Source organism: Terrapene carolina, unplaced genomic scaffold (genome assembly GCF_002925995.2).
Source record: "Terrapene carolina triunguis isolate 2854851 unplaced genomic scaffold, T_m_triunguis-2.0 Scaffold67, whole genome shotgun sequence".
Lineage (NCBI taxonomy): Eukaryota > Metazoa > Chordata > Testudines > Emydidae > Terrapene > Terrapene triunguis.
In genome coordinates, this window is record NW_020664418.1 from 13719477 (window position 1) to 13740947 (window position 21471).

The 21471-nt window shown below is 50.4% G+C and overlaps 1 protein-coding gene across 5 annotated transcripts in view; it reads left to right on the top strand.

Moving 5' to 3' along the window:
- The window catches only part of PPCDC (phosphopantothenoylcysteine decarboxylase), a 55537-nt gene that overhangs the window by 22589 nt on the left and 11477 nt on the right, over window positions 1-21471 (top strand). Inside the window, exon 1 of one of the 5 annotated variants that reach the window (XM_026648225.2) lies at window positions 14503-14542. The exons of the other annotated variants lie outside the window; for them this stretch is intronic. The gene's annotated coding sequence lies outside the window, so the exon portion shown is untranslated. Of the gene's footprint in view, window positions 1-14502; window positions 14543-21471 lie in introns of those variants that run through there. 5 annotated transcript variants of the gene reach the window in all.

Here is a 21471-nt window from a genome sequence, read left to right on the forward strand (position 1 = left end):
TCTGCCCTGAACCCCCCCACACCCAGCCTTCTGCCCTGACCTCGAGTCCTGCCCCCAACACCCAGCCCTCTGACCTGAACCCCCCACCCCCCACCCAGCGGGCTGAGCAGGCTGGCGGCGTAAGATCAGCATTTTAATTTAATTTTAAATGAAGCTTCTTAAACCTTTTGAAAACCTTGTTTACTTTACATACAACAATAGTTTAGTTATATAATATACACTTAGAGAGAGACCCCTTCTAAAAAAACGTTAAAATCTATTACCGGCACGCGAAACCTTAAATTAAAGTGAATAAATGAAGACTCGGCACACCACTTCTGAAAGGTTGCCTACCCCTGCTCTACACTATAGGTCGAATTGTGCCAGTGCAATTTTCTGGCATAGTTAGAGAACATCTGTATGTTGTCACATTTTTTGTTTGTGATGACGTAGGACTGTAGCACAGTTCCCAAATTACATGGTCTCAACTACACTAGAAACCAAGTATTAAAACAAAGGTTGCCCTCACTATGCCAGAGAACCACATGTCACCCAGATGGACGAGGGAGGGAGTGTAGGGTAAGAGGTGGTCTCTGACCACTCAGGACTTAAGAGCTATCCCCATCTCCCTGAATAGCAGCCGGAAGTGAGTAGGAAGCCACTAAAGAGCTGTGGGTGCAGATGTTATGCAATCATTATGCCTTGCCCAACTTGGAGGGCAGCAGCTTGATTACCCCTATCATTATCTTAGCTTGCAAATCTACAGACATTATTAATAGTCATAAAATTATCCAGCCGTGTTTAAAATCTACCTTCAGCATATGACTCAATAACCTCCGGCACCACTGAATTTCCCAGGCTTATTATACATCATATGGACTGTAATAGAAGTTCTAGATTCCCAGCCTCAGATCCGATGCCTGGGCACCAGGAGAAAAAGTTCATCTGTGCCCAGTTTCATTGCGGAGTTCTATCTCATTCACAACTTTAGTGTTTTGCTCTTTTGGATGGGTCCCTCCCATTCATTTTCCTCTTGTAATTTAATACTAGTTAGGATTCCTGATTGGAGACTATGGCACTGAACAGCCTTTCTTCTTAATCCTGTATCATAACATGAAATCCAGCCAATCAAAACAGATGGCCTGTGTGGTGAAAAATAGTTCCAAATTATATTTCTGGCAGCTGGAGGCAGCAGTTTGTGCTGCATGAATGAGTTGCTCTGTCCTATTCTTTATCATCTTATGATTAGGGCTGCGAGACGGAGACCTGGGTTCTATTCCTGGCTCTGCCACTGACACATTCTTGTGACCTTGGGTAAGTCACTTTACCTCTCTGTGCCTGTGGTGGTTTAGCGGCGGGGGATCCTCCCCATCCGGGTCCATGGGAGGCCACTCTGCCTCACCACGTGTCTGTTCGTCGCCTACCGTGGGGCATTAGCGGGGTGACAACAGTCTACCGCTCGAGTCTATAGCTCAGGCCTGTGGTAAGGGCCCAGCAACGAAACACAGGTAGGGAGGCCAGGCCCTTAATCATAAGAACATAAGAATGGCCATACTGGGTCAGACCAAAGGTCCATCAAGCCCAGTATCCTGTCCTCTGACAATGGCCAATGGCAGGTGCCCCAAAGGGAATGAATAGACAAGTTATCATCAAGTGATCCATCCCCTGTCACTCAATCCCAGCTTCTGGCAAACAGAGGCTAGGGACACCATTTCTGCCCATCCTGGCTAATAGCCATTGATGGACCTATCTTTCATGAATCTATCTAGCTCCCTTTTGAACCTTGTTATGGTATTGGCCTTCATAACACCCTCTGGCAAGGAGTTCCAGAGGTTGACAGTACGTTGCGTGAAAAAATACTTTCTTGTGTTTTGTTTTAAACCTGCTACCTATTTCATTTGGTGGCCCCTTGTTCTTGTATTATGAGAAGGAGTAAATAACACTTCCTTATTTACTTTCTCTATATTGCTCATGATTTTATAGACCCCTATCATATCCCCCCTTAGTCGCCTCTTTTCCAAGCTGAAAAGTCCCAGTCTCATTAATCTCTCTTCATACGGAAGCTGTTCTATACCCCTAATAATTTTTGTTGCCCTTTTCTGAACCTTTTCCAATTCCAGTATATCTTTTTTGAGATGGGGCGACCACATCTGCATGCAGTATTCAAGGTGTGGATGTAGCATGGATTTATATAGAGTGAATTTGATATTTTCTGTTTTATTATGTATCCCTTTCTTGATGATTCCCAACATTCTGTTTGCTTTTTTGACTGCTGCTTCACATTGGGTGGATGATTTCAGAGAACTATCCACAATGACTCCAAGGTCTCTTTCTTGAGTGGTAACAGCTAATTTAGACCCCATCGTTGTATATGTATAATTAGGATTATGTTTTCCAATTTGCATTACTTTGCATTTATCAACATTAAATTTCATCTGCCATTTTGTTGTCCAGTCACCCAGTTTTGTGAGATCCTTTTGTAGCTCTTCGCTGTCTGCCTGGGACTTAACTATCTTGAGTAGTTTTGTACCGTTTGCAAATTTTGCCACCTCACTGTTTGCCCCTTTTTCCAGATCGTTTATGACTATGTTAAATGGGACTGGGCCCAGTACGGATCCCTGGGGGACACCCCTATTTATCTCTCTCCATTCTGAAAACTGACCTTTTATTCCTACCCTTTGTTTCCTATCTTTTAACCAGTTACCAATCCATGAGAGAACCTTCCCTCTTATCCCATGACTGCTTATTTTGCTTAAAAGCCTTTAGTAAGGCACCTTGTCAAAGGCTTTCTGAAAATGTAAATACGCTATATCCACTGGATCTCCATTGTCCGCATACTTTTTGACCCCCTCAGAGATTTCTAATAGATTGGTGAGGCATGATTTCCTTTACAAAAAACATTTGACTATTTCCCAACAAATTATGTTCATCTATGTGTCTGACACTTTTGTTCTTTACGATAGTTTCAACCAATTTGCCCGGTACTGAAGTGAGGCTTACTGGCCTGTAGTTGCCAGGGTCACCTCTGGAGCCCTTTTTAAAAATTGGCATCACATTAGCTATCCTCCAGTCATTTGGTAAAGAAGCTGATTTAAATGATAAGTTACAGATGACAGTTAGTAGTCCTGCAGTTTCACATCTGAGTTCCTTCAGAACTCTTGGGGGAATACCGTCAGGTCCTGGAGACTTACTACTGTTTAGTTTATCAATTTGTTCTAAAACCTCCCTCAATTTGGGACAGTTCCTCAGATCTGTCACCCAAAAAGAATGGCTTAGGTTTGGCTCAGTCAGGGTGGGGCAATGAGAGTCTATAGCTTGGGCTTCTGTTTCAGGGTCAAGCAGCAAGGGGTTCGGGCATCCTAGCTCCGGCGGATGCCTGACAAGCACTGGCCTCTTATCCTAGGGAGGGGGAGACTGCGACCCCAGGGGCTGGGATGGCAGGGGGGACGCAGGCCCACCCACTCCACTGCATCCCGGCCCAGGGCCCTAACAGTGGCAGAGGGGGCTGCCACTGGGTCAGCTGGGATCCTGACCACAACACGCTGACTGGGTCTATGGCAACAACGAACCGGCTGTCCCAGGGCCACTTCCTAACTCCTCCTCGAGGTGTACTTGGGTCTGTAGAGGATTGTCCAGATCGTCAGGGTAGAAGGCCTGCGGTAGTCCTGGCAACTCCTCTGTGGTGTGGTCTGGTCAGCATGCGGCTCTGGCCAGTCCTCCGCTCCCCATGGGCCTGCAGCAGTCTCCCAGTTTGGGAGCAAGCAAGAGGCATCTGGCTCCTCTGGTGGCTGCAGCCCAACTGAGTGCCCAGACCCACCTTTTATACTTCCTGTCCAGTCCTGCCCACTGACTTCTGGCGGGAGGGGTGAGCATGCCTTGGTTCCGCCCACTAGGGCTCAGTGAGGGGCTCCTCCCCCTCCAGGTCTGTGGGAGGCCACTCCACCTCACTACAGTGCCTCAGTTTCTCCTTCTGTAAAATGCTTTTCTATATCCCACATGCAATTTTCTACACTGAGGTTGTTTGTACTATGTAGCCGTACCAATGTAGTTGCACTGGTGCAAACCCTAGTGATGTAGGTGTCTTGCACCAATCTAAAATGCGGCTTGCACTAGCATAATCTGAACTGGTGCATGTCACTTTTGACACCAGTGCCCTGTGTCTACATTAGGTGTTTGTTGTGACAACGGTGCAAAACTTTCCAGTATAGACACGTCCTTAGTTCATTAACATTTGCAAGGTGCTCTGAGACATCTTCAGATAGAAGCTGCTAGAGAAGGGTCAAGTCATATAATGAAGGATTCAGAGAAGGGTCAAGTCAGATAATGTGGACGGAAGTCCCATTTCAGGACCTGGACTCTTCTGAGGTGTCTACACTGCAGCTGGGAGTTAGCTTTCCAGCCCGGTTAGACAAACTCATGCTAGTGGGGCTCAAGGTAGCATGCTAATAATAGCTGTGTGGATGTGGCAGCTCCTGCAGAGGCTTGGGCTAGCCACCCAAGCTCAAGTCTAGGGGTTGGGTGTGTTTGAGCTGGAGCGTCTAGCCTGAGTCTCTGTCAGAGCCGCAACATCCACGCAGCTATTCTTAGCATGCTAGCTCAAGTCTCGCTAGTGTGAGTCTGTCTACCCGTGCTGGGAGGCTTGCACCCAGCTGCGGTGTAGAACTAACCGTAGTGAGTTAGTGCAGCAGTGTGAGAGAGGGGTGTTTTATCAAAGGTACAGTACTTTAGAGGAGATGTTAAACCAAGGCCTTGTCTACACTGGCAAGTTTCTGCGCAGTAAAGCAGCTCTCTGCGCTGTAACTCCCAAGGTGTACACACTGCCAAGCCACTTAGTGCGCAGAAACTGCGCAGTTGCAGCGCTTTAAAAAAACCACCCCAACGAGAGGCATACAGCTTTCTGCGGCGAGGCTACAGCACCGCGGTGCCAGTGTAGACACCCTGGCCGATTACAGCGCTGCGATTGGCCTCCGGGGGGTGTCCCACAATGCCTGTTCTCGCCTCTCTGGCCATCAGTTTGAGCTCTACTCCCCTGCCGTTAGGTGACCAACCGTGAGCCCCACCCCTTAAATTCCTTGGGAATTTTGGAAGTCCCCTTCCTGTTTGCTCGGTGATGTGCACAGTGGTCTTAGCGCATCTTTCCAGGTGACTATGCCTGCTCCATGCACCAGGCGATCTTCCGCTTGGAGCAATGCTGAGCTGCTGGACCTCATCAACATTTGGGGAGAGGAGGCTGTCCAGTCCCAACTGTGCTCCAGCCATAGGAATTATGATACTTATGGACAGATTTCACGATGCACGATAGAAAGGGGCCATGACTGGGACACATTGCAGTGCAGGGTCAAAGTGAAGGACTGTGGAACGCCTACCACAAGGCGCGGGAGGCAAACCACCACTCCGGTGCTGTGCCCATGAGCTGCTGGTTCTACAAAGAGCTGCACGTGATACTCGGTGGCAACTCCACCTCCACTGTGAAGGCCACTGTGGATACTTCGGTGGCTTGTGTGCCAGTCGAAAGTGGACCGAGCCAGGAGGAGGAAATCTTGGATGAGGATGTGGAGTGGGGCGGGGGGACTCAGAGGCAGAGGACGATTCGGAGGTCAGAGATGCATGCAGCCAGGAGCTCTTCTCTACCCCGGAGGAGGCTAGCCAGTCTCAGCTATTGGAACTTGGTGGAGTGCAAACAGGAGAGGAGGCCCCTGGTAAGTGGCTTTGATTTTGGGAATCGCTGGAGCGAGATGTTGTGGGCAGGAGGGTTGCTGAAAGCAGGCTTGTGTCTGTATGATGTGTGTACCACCACATGCCTTGTCTGAGTGGCGGAATAGGGTGTTGATTGACTCCCGCACTTCACAGAAATCTCCCTCAGAGATCTCCAGGAAATTCTCATGGAGATACGGGGCAATTCGCTGCCACAGGTTCTTTGACAGAGCTGCTTTGTTTCTTGCCTCATTAAGGGTAACTTTTCCACGCCGCTCTGCCGTCACCGGGGTGGGACTATTGCTGCACACTGGCGAGCCGCATAAGGGCAGGGTGGAAGCCGCAGTCTTGGAGAAGACCCTCCCTTGATTCCCTGCTCACCCTCAGCAGCGAGATATCTTCCATAATGAACACAGCTTGTGGAAAATGTGGGGATAGGAATGATTATAAGGCCCCCTCACAGTGCTGGCTCTCCCCAAGAGCCACGTGCCCAGTGTACAGTACAGTCTTGGAACACTGATTTCCCCTGCCTCTGTGGTTACTCACCATTTTGGGGGTCTTGTGGCTCATGTGTGTTTTCCTGGGGTCAGCCAGTTAGTGACAGGTATGTGAATAGTGGCTGTGTTTTAAATCACTGAATCAGTGTTCTGTGTGTTGCAAACAATACTGCTTCTGTAAAGTTTTGCATTTTGGCTTCACAGAGACAACCTCGGGAGCCCAGCCTCCCTCTTTGTTATCGCCGGCTGAACGGCTGTGCAGAATTAGAAAGTGGCCACGAAGAACTAAAGAGGACTTTCTGCATGATGTCACGATGCACTCTGTGGCCGAAAAACAAGAATTGAAGGAGTGGTGGGACAGCAAGAAGAGGGACTGAAAGGAGAACGTGGTGTGCCAGAACGAAGCCACGGAGCTGCTTTTAAAAGTTATGGAGCGCCAAGTGCACACGCTCCAGGCGCTACTAGCACTACAAGCCGAGCAGCTCCGCGCCTGCCCTCCCCTGCAGCCGCTGTTGCAAAACTCTTACTCATGCGCCCCCCAGACACCGCCAACACACTCTTATCAACCTCCTGGCTCCAGTTTGTACTCACTACATTCCACTCCTGCCCTGTCACAGTCCAGCCCTGCGGCCTCCCAGTACCCACTGCACTCAACACCCGTCCCTCTGCAGTTTAGCCCTGCTGAAGTACAGTACCCATGCACTGTACTCCAAAGGACAAGGTTGCATATGATACCTGGACATACACAAATCTTTAACCATCCCGGGACCCCACCTCCTCCTGGGACCCTCCCTTTCCCCATCCCCCACAGTGCTGATGTGTTTTTTGTTAGTCTCTCTCGTCCAATTGTTGTTTTTTAATAAAAGAATTGTTTTGGTTTGAAAGCAATCTTTATTCCATTAATTGTGATAGCAAACAGAGGCCTGCAAAGCAACAGGCAGTTTTCTTAAACCTTCATAGTGCATCGTCTGCACCAATCACAATCACCTCCTAGCATTACAAGCACTGCACTCCCGAGCATAGCAACAAATATTAGTGGATTTCAGCTTCAAATTTCTGCCTCAAGGCATCCCTGATCCTTATGGCCCCATACTGCGCCCTCTAATAGCCCTGATCTTTGGATGTTCAAATTCAGCCTCCAGGCGCTGAGCCTCAGCGGTCCATCCCTGAGTGAAGCTTTCACCCTTCCCTTCACAAATATGAAGCGTACAGCACGCGGCTATAAGCATAGGAATATTGTCATCAGCCAGGTCGAGCCTCCCATATAGGCAGCGCCAGCAGGCCCTTAGACAGCCAAAAGCGCACTCAACCGTCATTCTGCACTTGCTCAGCCTGTTGTTGAACCGCTCCTTGTTGCTGTCAAGGTGCCCTGTGTCTGGCTTCATAAGCCACGGCATTGAGGGGTAGGCAGGGTCTCCCAGGATCACAATGGGCATTTTGACTTCCCCTATGGTGATCTTCTGGTCCGGGAAGAAAGTCCCTGCTTGCAGTTTCCTCAACAGGCCAGTGTTCTGAAACATTCGTGTGTCATGCACCTTTCTGGACTAGCCTGCGTTAATGTCCGTGAAATGCCCACCGTGATCCACAAGTGCCTGGAGAAGCATTGAGAAATACTCCCTCTAATTAATGTATTCGGTGGCTAGGTGGTTTGGTGCCAGAATTGGAATATGCGTGCCATCTATCATGCCTCCGCAGTTAGGGAAGTCCATTTTTGCAAAGCCATCCACATTGTCACGCATGTTGCCCAGAGTCATGGTCTTTCAGAGCAGGATGTGATTAATGGCTCTGCACACTTCCGTCAACACGAGTCCAATGATCGACTTTCCCAGTCCAAACTGGTTAGCAACCAATCGGTAGCAGTTTGGAGTAGCCAGCTTCCACAGTGCAATTGCCACGCACTTCTCCAATGATAGGGCAGCTCTCATTCTCGTGTCCTTGCACCGCAGGGCTGGGGCGAGCTCATCACACAGTCCCATGAATGTGGCTTTCCTCATCCGAAAGTTCTGCAGCCACTGCTTGTCATCCCAGACATGCATCACAATGTGATCCCACCACTCAGTGCTTGTGGCATTCATGGATGTGTGCTGATCACAGTGGAATGCCGCTTTTGGGCTCAGGAAACAAGCAATCTCATGTTGTAGCTACTACGCGTGGCGAGATCAATGTCATCTTGCCTTTGTAGTTTAAAGAATAACTCCACTGCCACTCGTGATGTGTTAGTGAGAGCGAGCAGCATATTGGTCAACAGTGCGGGATCCATTCCTGCAGACCGAAGAGGCAGAGCGCGCAGTACACAAACCGTTGAAAGATGGCGCCAAATGCAGACGGAAGCACAGGGATTGCTGGGATGCAAAGCAATGCATCCCGGGGCATTGGGAGGGGACCCAGGATGCCCCGGTACCCCCTCTGCCTTCCCACAACTCTTAGCGGCAGAAGAGGAAGAGATGATCTGTGGGATAGCTGCCCAGACTGCACCATTCTGAATACCGCTGCAAGTGCCACAAGTGTGAACACGTTATTGCGCAGGCAGCTGACAGTGTGAACACAGCGAGGGATAGCTCAGTGGTTTGAGCATTGGCCTGCTAAACCCAGGGTTGTGAGTTCAGTCCTTAAGGGGGCCATTTAGGGATCTGGGGCAAAAATCTGTCAGGGATGGTACTTGGTCTTGCTGTGAAGGCAGGGGACTGGACTCGATGACCTTTCCAGTCCTACACTTCTATGATTCTATTAAATTGATTCCCAACTGACCGGTAGCTGTCTGGTGTTGCAAGCTTCCAGAGGGCTATCACCACTTGCTTGTGAACTGTGAGGGCTGCTCTCATCTTGGTATTCTTGCGCTTCAGGGCAGGGGAAAGCAAGTCACAAAGTTCCATGAAAGTGCCCTTACGCATGCGAAAGTTTCGCAGCCACTGGGAATCATCCCAGACCTGCAACACTATGTGGTTCCACCAGTCTGTGCTTGTTTCCCAGGCCCAGAATCGGCGTTCCATGGCATGAACTTGCCCCATTACCACCATGATGTTGAAATTGCCAGGGCCCGTGCTTTGAGAGAAGTCTGTGTCCATGTCCTCATCACTCTCGTCACCGCGCTGCCGTCGTCTCCTCACCCGCTTTTGCAGATTTTGGTTCTACACATACTGCAGGATAATGCGCGAGGTGTTTACAGTGCTCATAACTGCTGCTGTGATCTGAGCGGGCTCCATGCTTGCTGTGGTATGGCGTCTGCAGGAGAGCAGAGTGGCAGCGGAAGCATGACGATGGTTTGCAGCTCTACTGCACTGTCTGCTGCCAGAGCAGGAGAGTAGAGTGGCAGTGGAAGCGGTTGTTCGATGACGATGGTTTGCAGCCCTATTGTACTGTCTGCTGCCAGAGCAGGAGAGCAGAGTGGCAGCGGAAGCGTGACAATGGTTTGCAGCCCTACTGCACTGTCTGCTGCCAGCAGCACCCAGGACATAACAGCGGTGGTTGAGCTGAGCGGGCTGCACGCTTGCCGTGGTATGTCGTCTGCATGGAAAAAAGGTGCAAAATGATTGTCTGCCGTTGCTCTCACCCAAAACCACCCGCGACAATGTTTTTGCCCCATCAGGCAGTGGGAGCTCAACCCAGAATTCCAATGGGTGGCGGAGACTGCGGGAACTGTGGGATAGCTACGCACAGTGCAACGCTCCGAAAGTCGACGCTAGCCACGGTACTGTGGACGCACTCTGCAGACTTAATGCGCTTAGTGGGGACACACACAATCAACTGTATAAAATCACTTCCTAAAAAATCGACTTCTATAAATTCGACCTAATTTCATAGTGTAGACATACCCTGAATGAGTACAAGAAGACCTGCTCATCACCATGTGAGCAGTCCTCTGTTTTTGCACCCACAAGCATATGTTGCTTTCCTTCATAGAAAGGCATGTTAGTGGGAATGAACAGAAAGCTTTCCAGTCATTTCAGAGATCTTTGTGGTGCATTGGCAGAGCTCTGCTGGGGACCAGGTCTGGAATAGCAGGGGGGCTGCTGGTCAGAATTGAGGTGCATTGGCTGTGCCGTATGGGATTGCAGTACTGAAATACCAGGGAATGCTGCAGATCAGGATTAAGATACATTGGCAGAGCTGGGCAAGGGGTGTTGCAGGTCAGGATTGAGGTGCATTGACAGAGCTGTGTGAGGGTATGTCTACACTACGAAATTAGGTCGAATTTATAGAAGTCGGTTGTTTAGAAATCGTTTTTATAAAGTCGATTGTGTGTGTCCCCACACAAAATGCTCTAAGTGTGCATTAAGTTGGCGGACTGCGTCCACAGTACCAAGGCTAGCGTCGACTTCTGGAGCGTTGCACTGTGGGTAGCTGTGGGTAGCTATCCCACAGTTCCTGCAGTCTCCGCCGCCCATTGGAATTCTGGGTTGACATCCCAATGCCTAAAAACAGTGTTGCGGGTGATTCTGGATACATGTCGTCAGGTCCCCACTCCCTCCCTCCGTGAAAGCAACAGCAGACAATCATTTCACGCCTTTTTTCAGCCCAGACGCCATAGCACTGGGATCATGGAGCCCACTCAGATCACTGCGGCAATTATGAGCACTATAACCAACACGCGCATTATCCTGGAGTATATGCAGAACCAGAACCTGCCAAAGCAAAACCAGGCGAGGAGGCGACGGCAGCGCGGTGACGAAAGTGATGAGGAAATAGACATGGACATAGACTTCTCACAAACTACGGGTCCCGGCAATGTGCACATCATGGTGTTAATGGGGCAGGTTCATGCTATGGAACGCCGATTCTGGGCCCGGGAAACAAACACAGACTGGTGGGACTGCCTAGTGTTGCAGGTCTGGGATGATTCCCAGTGGCTGCGAAACTTTCACATGCGTAAGGGCACTTTCATGGAACTTTGTGACTTGCTTTCCCCTGCCCTGAAGCGCAAGAATACCAAGATGAGAGCAGCCCTCACAATTGAGAAGCAAGTGGCGATAGCCCTGTGGAAGCTTGCAACGCCACACAGCTACTGGTCAGTCGGGCATCAGTTTGGAGTGGGCAAATCTACTGTGGGGGCTGCTGTGATCCAAGTAGCCAACGCAGTCAAAGACCTGCTGATATCAAGGGTAGTGACTCTGGGAAATGTGCAGGCCATAGTGGATGGCTTTGCTGCAATGGGATTCCCTAACTGTGGTGGGGCGATAGACGGAACCCATATCCCTATCTTGGCACCGGAGCACCAAGCCACCGAGTACATAAACCGCAAGGGGTACTTTTCAATGCTGCTGCAAGCACTGGTGGATCACAAGGGATGTTTCACCAACATCAATGTGGGATTGCTGGGAAAGGTACATGACGCTCGCGTCTTCAGGAACTCTGGTCTGTTTCAAAAGCTGCAGGAAGGGACTTTCTTCCCAGACCAGAAAATAACCGTTGGGGATATTGAAATGCCTATAGTTATCCTTGGGGACCCAGCCTACCTCTTAATGCCATGGCTCATGAAGCCATACACAGGCAGCCTGGACAGTAGTCAGGACCTGTTCAACTATAGGCTGAGCAAGTGCAGAATGGTGGTAGAATGTGCATTTGGACGTTTACTGACTCGGATAGACCTCAGCGAAACCAATATTCCCATTGTTATTACTACTTGCTGTGCGCTCCACAATATCTGTGAGAGTAAGGGGGAGACATTTATGGCGGGGTGGGAGGTTGAGGCAAATCGCCTGTCCGCTGATTACGCGCAGCCGGACACCAGGGCGATTAGAAGAGCACAGCAGGGCGCGGTGTGCATCAGAGAAGCTTTGAAAACCAGTTTCATGACTGGCCAGGCTAGGGTGTGAAAGTTCTGTTTGTTTCTCCTTGATGAACCCACTTCCCCCCCCCCCCGGTTCACTCTGTAAGCTGGACACCCTCCCCCCCCCCCTTCGATCACCGCATTCATGCATTCTTTATTAATTCATCACACAAATAGGGGGATAACTGCCAAGGTAGCCCGGGAGGGGTGGGGGAGGAGGGAAGCGCGGGGTGTGGTGGGGGAGGAGGGAAGGACAAGGACACACTGCACTTTAAAACTTATTGAAGGCCAGCCTTCTGTTGCTTGGGCAATCCTCTCAGGTGGAGTGGCTGGGTGGCCGAAGGCCCCCCCACCGCGTTCTTGGGCGTCTGGGTGAGGAGGCTATGGAACTTGGGGAGGAGGGCTGTTGGTTACACAGGGGTTGTAGTGGCGGTCTGTGCTCCTGCTGCCTTTCCTGCAGCTCAACCATACGCTGGAGCATATCAGTTTGATGCTCCAGCAGCCGGAGCATCGACTCTTGCCTTCTGTCAGCAAGCTGACGCCACTTACTCTTTTCAGCTCGCCACTTACTCTCTTCAGCCCGCCATTCAGCCCGCCACCTCTCCTCGCGTTCATATTGTGCTTTCCTGCACTCTGACATTGTCTGCCTCCACGCATTCTGCTGTGCTCTGTCAGCGTGGGAGGACATCTGGAGTTCCGAGAACATCTCATCCCGAGTGCGTTTTTTCGCCTTCTAATCTTCACTAGCCTCTGTGAAGGAGAAACATTTGCAGCTGGTGGGGGAAAAGGGAGATTGGTAGTTAAAAAGATACATTTTAGATAACAATAGGATCACTCTTTCCCGTTAAATCTTGCTGTTCACATTACACAGCACGTGTGCTTTTGTTACAAGGTCGCATTTTGCCTCTTATTTATATTGAGGGCCTGCTGGTTTTGTGTGAGAGATCACTCACGCAGTGCCAGGCAACAGAATTCGGCTTGCAGGCAGCCATGGTAAGCCACAGTCTTTTGGCTTCTTTAACCTTCATAACGTGGGAATGGTTTAAAACAGCAGCGCCCTCATTTCCCATAGCAAGTGGCCGTTGGGTTGGCCATTTAAAATGGGTTTGCAATTTAAAAGGAGGGACTGCAGTTTGTGGGTTAGCGTGCAGCACAAACCCAAATACCCCCCACACACACACACAGACACGCAATTCTCTGGGATGATCACTTCACCCCTCCCCCCACCGCGTGGCTAACAGCGGGGAACATTTCTGTTCAGCCACACAGCCAAACAGCCGAGCAGGAACAGGCACCTCTGAATGTCCCCTTAATAAAAGCACCCTATTTCAACCAGGTGACCATGAATGATATCACTCTCCTGAGGATAACACAGAGAGATAAGGAATGGATGTTGTCTGAATGCCAGCAAACACTGGGACCATATGCTGCCATGCTTTGTTATGCAATAATTCCAGACTATGTGCTACTGGCCTGGCGTGGTAAAGTGTCCTACCATGGCTGACGGAATAAGGCTGCACTGCCCAGAAACCTTTTGCAAAGGCTTTGGGAGTACATCCAGGAGAGCTTTATGGAGATGTCCCTGGAGGATTTCCTCTCCATCCCCAGACATGTTAACAGACTTTTCCAGTAGCTGTACTGGCCACGAATGCCAGGGCAAATTAATCATTAAAGACGCTTGCTTTTTAACCATGTATAATATTTACCAAGGTACACTCACCAGAGGTCCCTTGTCTGCCCTCAGGGTCCGGGAGCACGCCTTGGGTGGGTTCGAGGGTTACTGGCTCCAGGTCCAGGGTGAAAAATGTATCCTGGCTGTTGGGGAAACCGGTTTCTCCGCTTCCTTGCTGTGAGCTATCTTCAAGCTCTTCATCATCATCTTCCTCGTCCCCAAAACCCGCTTCCATGTTGCGTGATTCTCCATTGATGGAGTCAAAGCACAGGGTTGGGGTAGTGGTGGCTGCACCGCCTAGCATGGCATGCAGCTCAGCGTAGAAGCAGCATGTCTGCGGCTCTGCCCCGGACCTTCCGTTTGCCTCTCTGGTTTTGTGGTAGGCTTGCCTTAGCTCCTTAATTTTCATGCCGCACTGCTGTGCGTCCCTGTTATGGCCTCTATCCTTCATGCCCTTTGAGACTTTTTCTAATGTTTTGGCATTTGATTTAATGCAATGGAGTTCAGCTAGCACAGATTCGTCTCCCCATATTGCGAGCAGATCCCGTACCTCCCGTTCGGTCCATGCTGGAGCTCTTTTGCAATCCTGGGACTCCATCATGATCACCTCTGCTGATGAGATCTGCACTCACCTGCACCTTGCCATGCTGGCCAAACAGGAAATGAGATTCAAAAGTTCGTGGGCCTTTTCCTGTCTACCTGGCCAGTGCATCTGAGTTGAGAGCGCTGTCCAGAGCGGTCACAATGGAGCACTCTGGGATAGCTCCCGGAGGCCAATACCGTCGAATTGTGTCCACACTACCCCAAAATCGACTCGGCAAGGCCAATTTCAGCACTAATCCCCTCGGAGGTGAAGTAAAGAAATCTATTTAAAGAGCCCTTTAAGTCGAAAAAAGGGCTTCGTCGTGTGGACGGGTCCAGGCTTAAATCGAGGTAACGCTGCTAAATTTGACCTACAATCGTAGTGTAGACCAGGTCTGAGAGGAGCCTGCATAGCTCCTGCTTGCATTATACTTGGCTCCAGAAGAGTTAAATACAAAAAATTATTTTAAAAAGAAGGCGAGACTCTTTAATGTACTTAAAAACTAAAAAGTGAGTGAAGAGCCCTACTTTGGGAAGGGTGGGGAGCACTAGTTATTCCGGATGCTGCCTCTCTGTTGTGGTTGTGTGTGACTCATAGAGTGAGCAGTTTGTGGCCCTGATGCACACCTCTCACTGGCCTGTGGTTGTGCCTGGCCTCTGGAGGTAAGACATCTCATCTCATTTGCTGCTTCTCTTGACATTTTACCAGCTCAGATGCTCCATCGAGGTCAGAGTGACAGATATAGCAATTTCCTGCAATATCCAGGACAAACCTGATTGGATTAAGTTAAACCTTTTTGAATTACGTTTAAGTATGTTTACAGTCTTTTGTATTTAAAATGTGAAGTTTATGTGTTATTGTGGGATTGTATGTAACTTCTTCTGGGGGAGACATGGCCAGTGTAAACCTTGGGAAGTGTCATGAGCTTCAGAGGAATATTTTAAGCAATGTTCCAGACAAACAAATATAACTGGGATTCTAGAAAATACTTGCAGATTGGTAAATGCAAATGACCACTTCCAGCTGTATAGAGACCCAGCCTTTTGAAGCTTCGTCCCGAGGAGGGGACCATTGTCTGGCTACTTAGGTATTCATGGTCTCTGCAGATCAAAGACCCAAGCTGTGTAAAGGGCTGACTCTCGGATTCCGGGTGTGCTTATTCTGAGCTAACAGTTGATGTGAACTTGGGTCACGGAGTGTGGGGAAGTCAGGGCCCTGCACCCCTCTTCCTGCGATTCACCGTGACTCTCAGCCAGCCAGTAAAACAGAAGGTTTATTAGATGACAGGAACACAGTCCCAAGCAGAGCTTGTAGGTACAACCAGGACCCCTCAGTCAAGTCCTTCTGGGGGTGGGGTTTAGGGAGCTTAGACCCCAGCTTTGGGGTTCCCTGCGTTTCACCACCCAGCCCAAAACTGAAAGCAAAAACCCCCTCTAGCCGTCTCTCTCCCCCTTCCCCCAGCTCCTCCCCTCCCTTTGTCCAGTTTCCTGGGAAAAGGTGTCACATGGCACCACCCCCCTCCTGGCTCAGGTTACAAGCTCAGGTAACCCTCAACTAAAATCATCCCCTGCGATCCCATCCCCAATACAGACAGTCCCAGTTAAACTAGACGACATTCCTGAGTCAGTCCGCCCTGCTCCCTACTGCATCACAACTTGTGACCACAGAAAACCCCCATGGTGGAGTTTGAAGGACCAATCACGGGTCAGAGCCCTTGCTGGAATTGAGGTGATCTCCGGTAAGCGGATTAGTATGCCACATGTGTAGTTTGTTTTACTTTTTTAATATGTTTTCTCTGTAGTGCTTTCACCTTAAGAATAAATGTGCTTGCTTAGGACAAGCTGTTTTGTAATTTATACCTATCGGCAATTACACTCTTTATTGCCTCTGAGGCAAAGGCAAAGCAGGCTAGCTTAGGCAGTCTGACTTGCTGGGGAACTCACAGTGTAGGAAGAGAGCTGTGCAGTCTGGAAAAACCCCGGTTAGGAGGGAGAGAGACATGTGTCTCCATCCAAGAGAGGTGGTGGCTGGGGATCTGGAAGCCTGAGGGTATGTCTACACTACGAGAGTAGTTCGATTTTACTTAAATCGAATATGCGGAATCGATATTGCAAAGTCGAACGTGTGTGTCCACACTAAGGACAGTAATTCGACTTTGTGAGTCCACACTAACGGGGAAAGCGTCGACATTGGAAGCGGTGCACTGTGGGCAGCTATCCCGCAGTCCCCGCTGCCCATTGGAATTCTGGGTCGAGCCGCCAATGCCTTCTGGGTAAAAAAATGTGTCGAGGGTGCTTTTGGGTAACTGTCGTCATCCGTCCGTCACTCCCACCCTGAAAGCGCCGGCGGGAAATCAGTTCGCGCACTTTTCTGGTCAGTGACAGTGCGGACGCCACAGCACTGCGAGCATGGAGCCCGCTGCGACCATCGCTGCAGTTGTGGCCGTTGTCAACGCCTCGCAGCTTATCATCCACCTTTCCCAGAGGCAGATGCAGATAAATCAGGCAAGGAGGCTACGGCACCGCGGTGAGGGCCTGAAGTCTGAGAGTAGCACAGACCGGTCAGAAAGCACGGGACCCAGCGCCGAGGACATCACGGTGGCAATGGGTCATGTGGATGTTGTGGAACGGCGATTCTGGGCCCGGGAAACAAGCACGGACTGGTGGGACCGCATAGTGCTGCAGGTCTGGGATGAATCCCAGTGGCTGCGAAACTTTCGCATGCGGAAGGGGACTTTCCTTGAACTTTGTGAGCTGCTGTCCCCTGCCCTGAAGCGCAATGACACCCGGATGCGAGCAGCCCTGACTGTCCAGAAGCGAGTGGCCATAGCCCTCTGGAAGCTTGCAACGCCAGATAGCTACCGGTCAGTCGCGAACCACTTTGGCGTGGGCAAATCTACCGTGGGGGTTGTTGTGATGCAAGTAGCCAATGCAATCGTTGAGGTACTGCTCTCAAAGGTAGTGACCCTGGGAAACGCGCAGGCCATCATAGATGGCTTCGCCGCGATGGGATTCCCAAACTGCGGTGGGGCTATAGACGGAACTCACATCCCTATCCTGGGACCGGACCACCAGGCCAGCCAGTACATCAACCGAAAGGGCTACTTTTCAATGGTGCTGCAAGCACTGGTGGACCATAGGGGACGTTTTACCAACATCAACGTCGGATGGCCGGGCAAGGTTCATGACGCTCGCGTTTTCAGGAACTCTGGTCTGTTTAGACGGCTGCAGGAAGGTATTTACTTCCCGGACCACAAAATAACTCTTGGGGATGTGGAGATGCCTATAGTGATCCTCGGGGACCCAGCCTACCCGCTAATGCCCTGGCTCATGAAGCCCTATACTGGCGCCCTGGACACTGAAAAAGAACTCTTCAACTACCGGCTGAGCAAGTGCAGAATGGTGGTGGAGTGTGCTTTTGGCCGTCTCAAGGGGAGATGGAGAAGCTTACTGACTCGCTGTGATCTCAGCGAAACCAATGTCCCCATTGTTATAGCAGCTTGCTGTGTGCTCCACAATCTCTGTGAGAGCAAGGGGGAGACCTTTATGGCGGGGTGGGAGGTTGAGGCAAATAGCCTGGCTTCTGATTACGCCCAGCCAGACAGCCAGGCGATTTGAAGAGCCCAGCGGGACGCGCTGTGCATCCGGGAGGCTTTGAAAGCTAGGTTCCTGAGTGAGCAGGGTAACCTGTGACTTTTCAGTTTGTGTACAGAGAAGCTGAACCTGCCCCCGTTTCTTTACCCAGTTAATGTTGACTATCCTCTCCAGTTACATACCCCCTTCACCCCCTTCCAACACACGTTTAAAAATAAAATCACTTCTATTTTGTTAATGAACACCGTTTTATTTATTACTGTTTTCGCGGGAATGTTTTAAACCTGGGACGCAGACTGTGGTGGGGAGCGGGTGTAGTGTAGTGATGCAAATGACTCTTCTAAACTCCAGGAATGACAGGCTCCGCAGTGGTGGACTGGTTGTTTCAACGGAGCCTGCCACCCCTCCTGATCGGGACTGTGTGTATATGGGGGCTATGTGACTTTGTGGCAGGGGGAGGACGGTTACAGATCCCCTGCTGCGTGGCTCTGTGATCCAGGATAAGGACCGCTGCATAAGATCTGTAACTGCCCTCCCCCGCCACAAAGTCACAGAGCAACCCCCCCTCCTCCCACAGAACATGAAAACCACCTCCCAGACTGACCAGGGTAACTAGTGACTGCACTGTGTATGTGCCCTGCTGCTGGACCTGCCCCCGCCTCTGTACTCTGCTAAAGGTGACTGTCCTGTCCAATTACCAACCCCCTTCCCCCCCTTCAGACAGACTCTCCTCCAAAAGAACATGATGGAAACAGTAATTAACAGAAATGTATTTTTTATTAGCAACTACACATGAAACTGGGGGGTGAAACTTGGACGGGGGCTTGTGTGAGGCGGGAAGGAAAGGACTTGTCAAATTTTGGGGAATGAGAGCCTTCTAGTACTAGAGCAGTCTGCAGGGGTGGAGTGAGAGTTTTCACGGACTCTGCCGCCCCTCCTTCTTTGGACTTTGGGTGAGGGGGGTATGGGACTTGGTGGCGGGGGAGGGCGGTTACAGATAGACTGCAGCGGGGCTCTGTCCTCCTGCCTCCGTTCCTGCAGAACATCCACAAGGCGCCGGAGCGTGTCCGTTTGCTCCCTCATTAGTCCAAGCAGCGTTTGAGTCGCCTGCTGGTCTTCCTGACGCCACCTCTCCTCCCTTCCATGATTGCTCGGTGCATTTCGGACAAGTTCTCCCTCCACTGTGTCTGCTGGGCTGCCTGTGCTCGGGAGCAGGACATTAGTTCTGAGAACATGTCCTCACGCGTCGTCTTCTTCCTCCGCCTAATCTGCGCTAGCCTCTGTGAGTGTGATGCCAGGCTGGGTTGGGAGACAGTCGCAGATGTGTCTGTGGGAATGGGAAAAAGGGAGTGAATTCCTGAGACAGATAAATGAAGTTGTGAACAAAGAACATAGTCTTTCTCTGTGAACAAGACCATGCACTGCACCTCTCACATGTGCACTCAGGACAAGGTCGAATTTTCGGACCTCGCATTCAGTGCCTGGGGTCTTGCAGTGGCAATCTGAGAAGCGGGGCAGGACACCAGAATTTCTGTAGCAGGCAAACATGGTAAGCCGTAGACTTGTGGCTGCTTAAAACTTTAATAGTAGCACTGGCCTCCTTTCACATTGAAAGCAATGCCAGTCCCTGCTGCCAGCAATCCGGCAAGCATGAACTCTGCCCCTGTCCCACCCCCTCGCGGCTGTCCCAGGGAAAGATCCCTGTATGCTGCCCCTCTCCCGCCTCCACCGCATGGCTGTAAACCAGCGGTTACAGTTCTGTAAAGGAACGGGCAAGCAGTCCCAATACTAACATTCCCCTACCTAATTCAAAGCAGGTCACCATGAGCGACATCACCCTGATGAGGATCTCAGACACTGATAAAGAAAGAATGCTTCGGGAAAGCCTGCAAAGACCAGGGCCGTATGCCGCCATGCTCTGCAGGGCAATGATCCCGGATTACTTGATTGTCTCCTGGCACGGAAACGTTTCATACCACGGAGGACCCAATAAGGCTGCTCTCCCCAGGAACCTGATGCAAAGGCTTTCCAATTACCTCCAGGAGCTTCGTCGAGATGTCCCAGGAGGATTTCTGCTCTATCCCCGGACATATAGCCCGCATTTTACTGTAGCTGCACTGGCAGGGACTAAACAGTAGAGCGGCTTGGGCAGAACAATCATGCGAAACCGGACATTGGTAGATTTTTTTTCAATAGTTGCACTGCCCAGGACTGAAACGTTAAGCGCCTAGGGCAAACTAATCATGAAAAACCCATTGTTGTTATTGTTAATATTCCTGTTCTGTTAAAAATAAATGTTTAGATGTTTAAAACACTTACTGGCTGATCCTTCCCCTGATTCTGTGTCCGGGTTAACGGCTGGGGACGGTTGGTAGGGGATCTCTGTAAGGGTGATGAAGAGATCCTGGCTGTCGGGGAAATCAGCGTTGTAAGCGCTGTCGACTGCCTCGTCGTCCTCATCTCCTTCCTCATCTTCCCCGTCCGCTAACATGTCCGAGGAACCGGCCGTGGACAATATCCCATCCTCAGAGTCCATGGTCAGTGGTGGGGTAGTGGTGGCGGCCGCACCTAGGATGGAATGCAGTGCCTCGTAGAAACGGGATGTTTGGGGCTGGGATCCGGAGCGTCCGTTTGCCTCTTTGGTCTTCTGGTAGCCTTGTCTCAGCTCCTTGATTTTCACGCGGCACTGCGTTGCATCCCGGCTGTATCCTCTCTCTGCCATGGCTTTAGAGATCTTCTCGTAGATCTTTGCATTCCATCTTTTGGAGCGCAGCTCGGAAAGCACGGACTCATCACCCCACACAGCGATCAGATCCAAGACTTCCCGATCAGTCCATGCTGGGGCCCTCTTTCTATTAGATTGCACGGCCATCTCTGCTGGAGAGCTCTGCATCGTTGCCAGTGCTGCTGAGCTCGCCACGATGTCCAAACAGGAAATGAGATTCAAACTGCCCAGACAGGAAAAGGAATTCAAATTTTCCCGGGGCTTTTCCTGTGTGGCTGGTCAGAGCATCCGAGCTCGGACTGCTGTCCAGAGCGTCAACAGAGTGGTGCACTGTGGGATAGCTCCCGGAGCTATTAACGTCGATTTCCATCCACACCTAGCCTAATTCGACATGGCCATGTCGAATTTAGCGCTACTCCCCTCGTTGGGGAAGAGTACAGAAGTCGAATTTAAGAGACCTCTATGTCGAACTAAATAACTTCGTGGTGTGGACGGGTGCAGGGTTAATTCGATGTAACGGCGCTAAATTCGACATAAACGCCTAGTGTAGACCAGGCCTGAGAGTGGGTTTCCTTTGCTCGATCATAGAGGGGGAATACAGGGGCAGTTGCACTGAACTGTGACCTATACACCTTCCCCCAGATACTTCCTAGGAACCCCACCTAACTTTGTTTGTTTAAAATAGTCCTTTGAAGTTCACAACACTTCCCATGGTTTACAAGTCTTCATCCTAGTGAATCCCACAATAATACATACATTTTGTGTTTTTAATACAGTGGGCTCCAAAGATACTTAAACTTAATTCAATAAGGTTTAACTTAATTCAGCAAGGTTTGCCCAGGATATTGCAGGAAATCACCATGTCTGTCACAAAGAGAATTTCCAGGGCAGCATAAACCTTCTGGGTAAACCAGAATGATCAGAGTTACAAAGGATGGAGCGAGAAAGGCCTAGCTGGCCT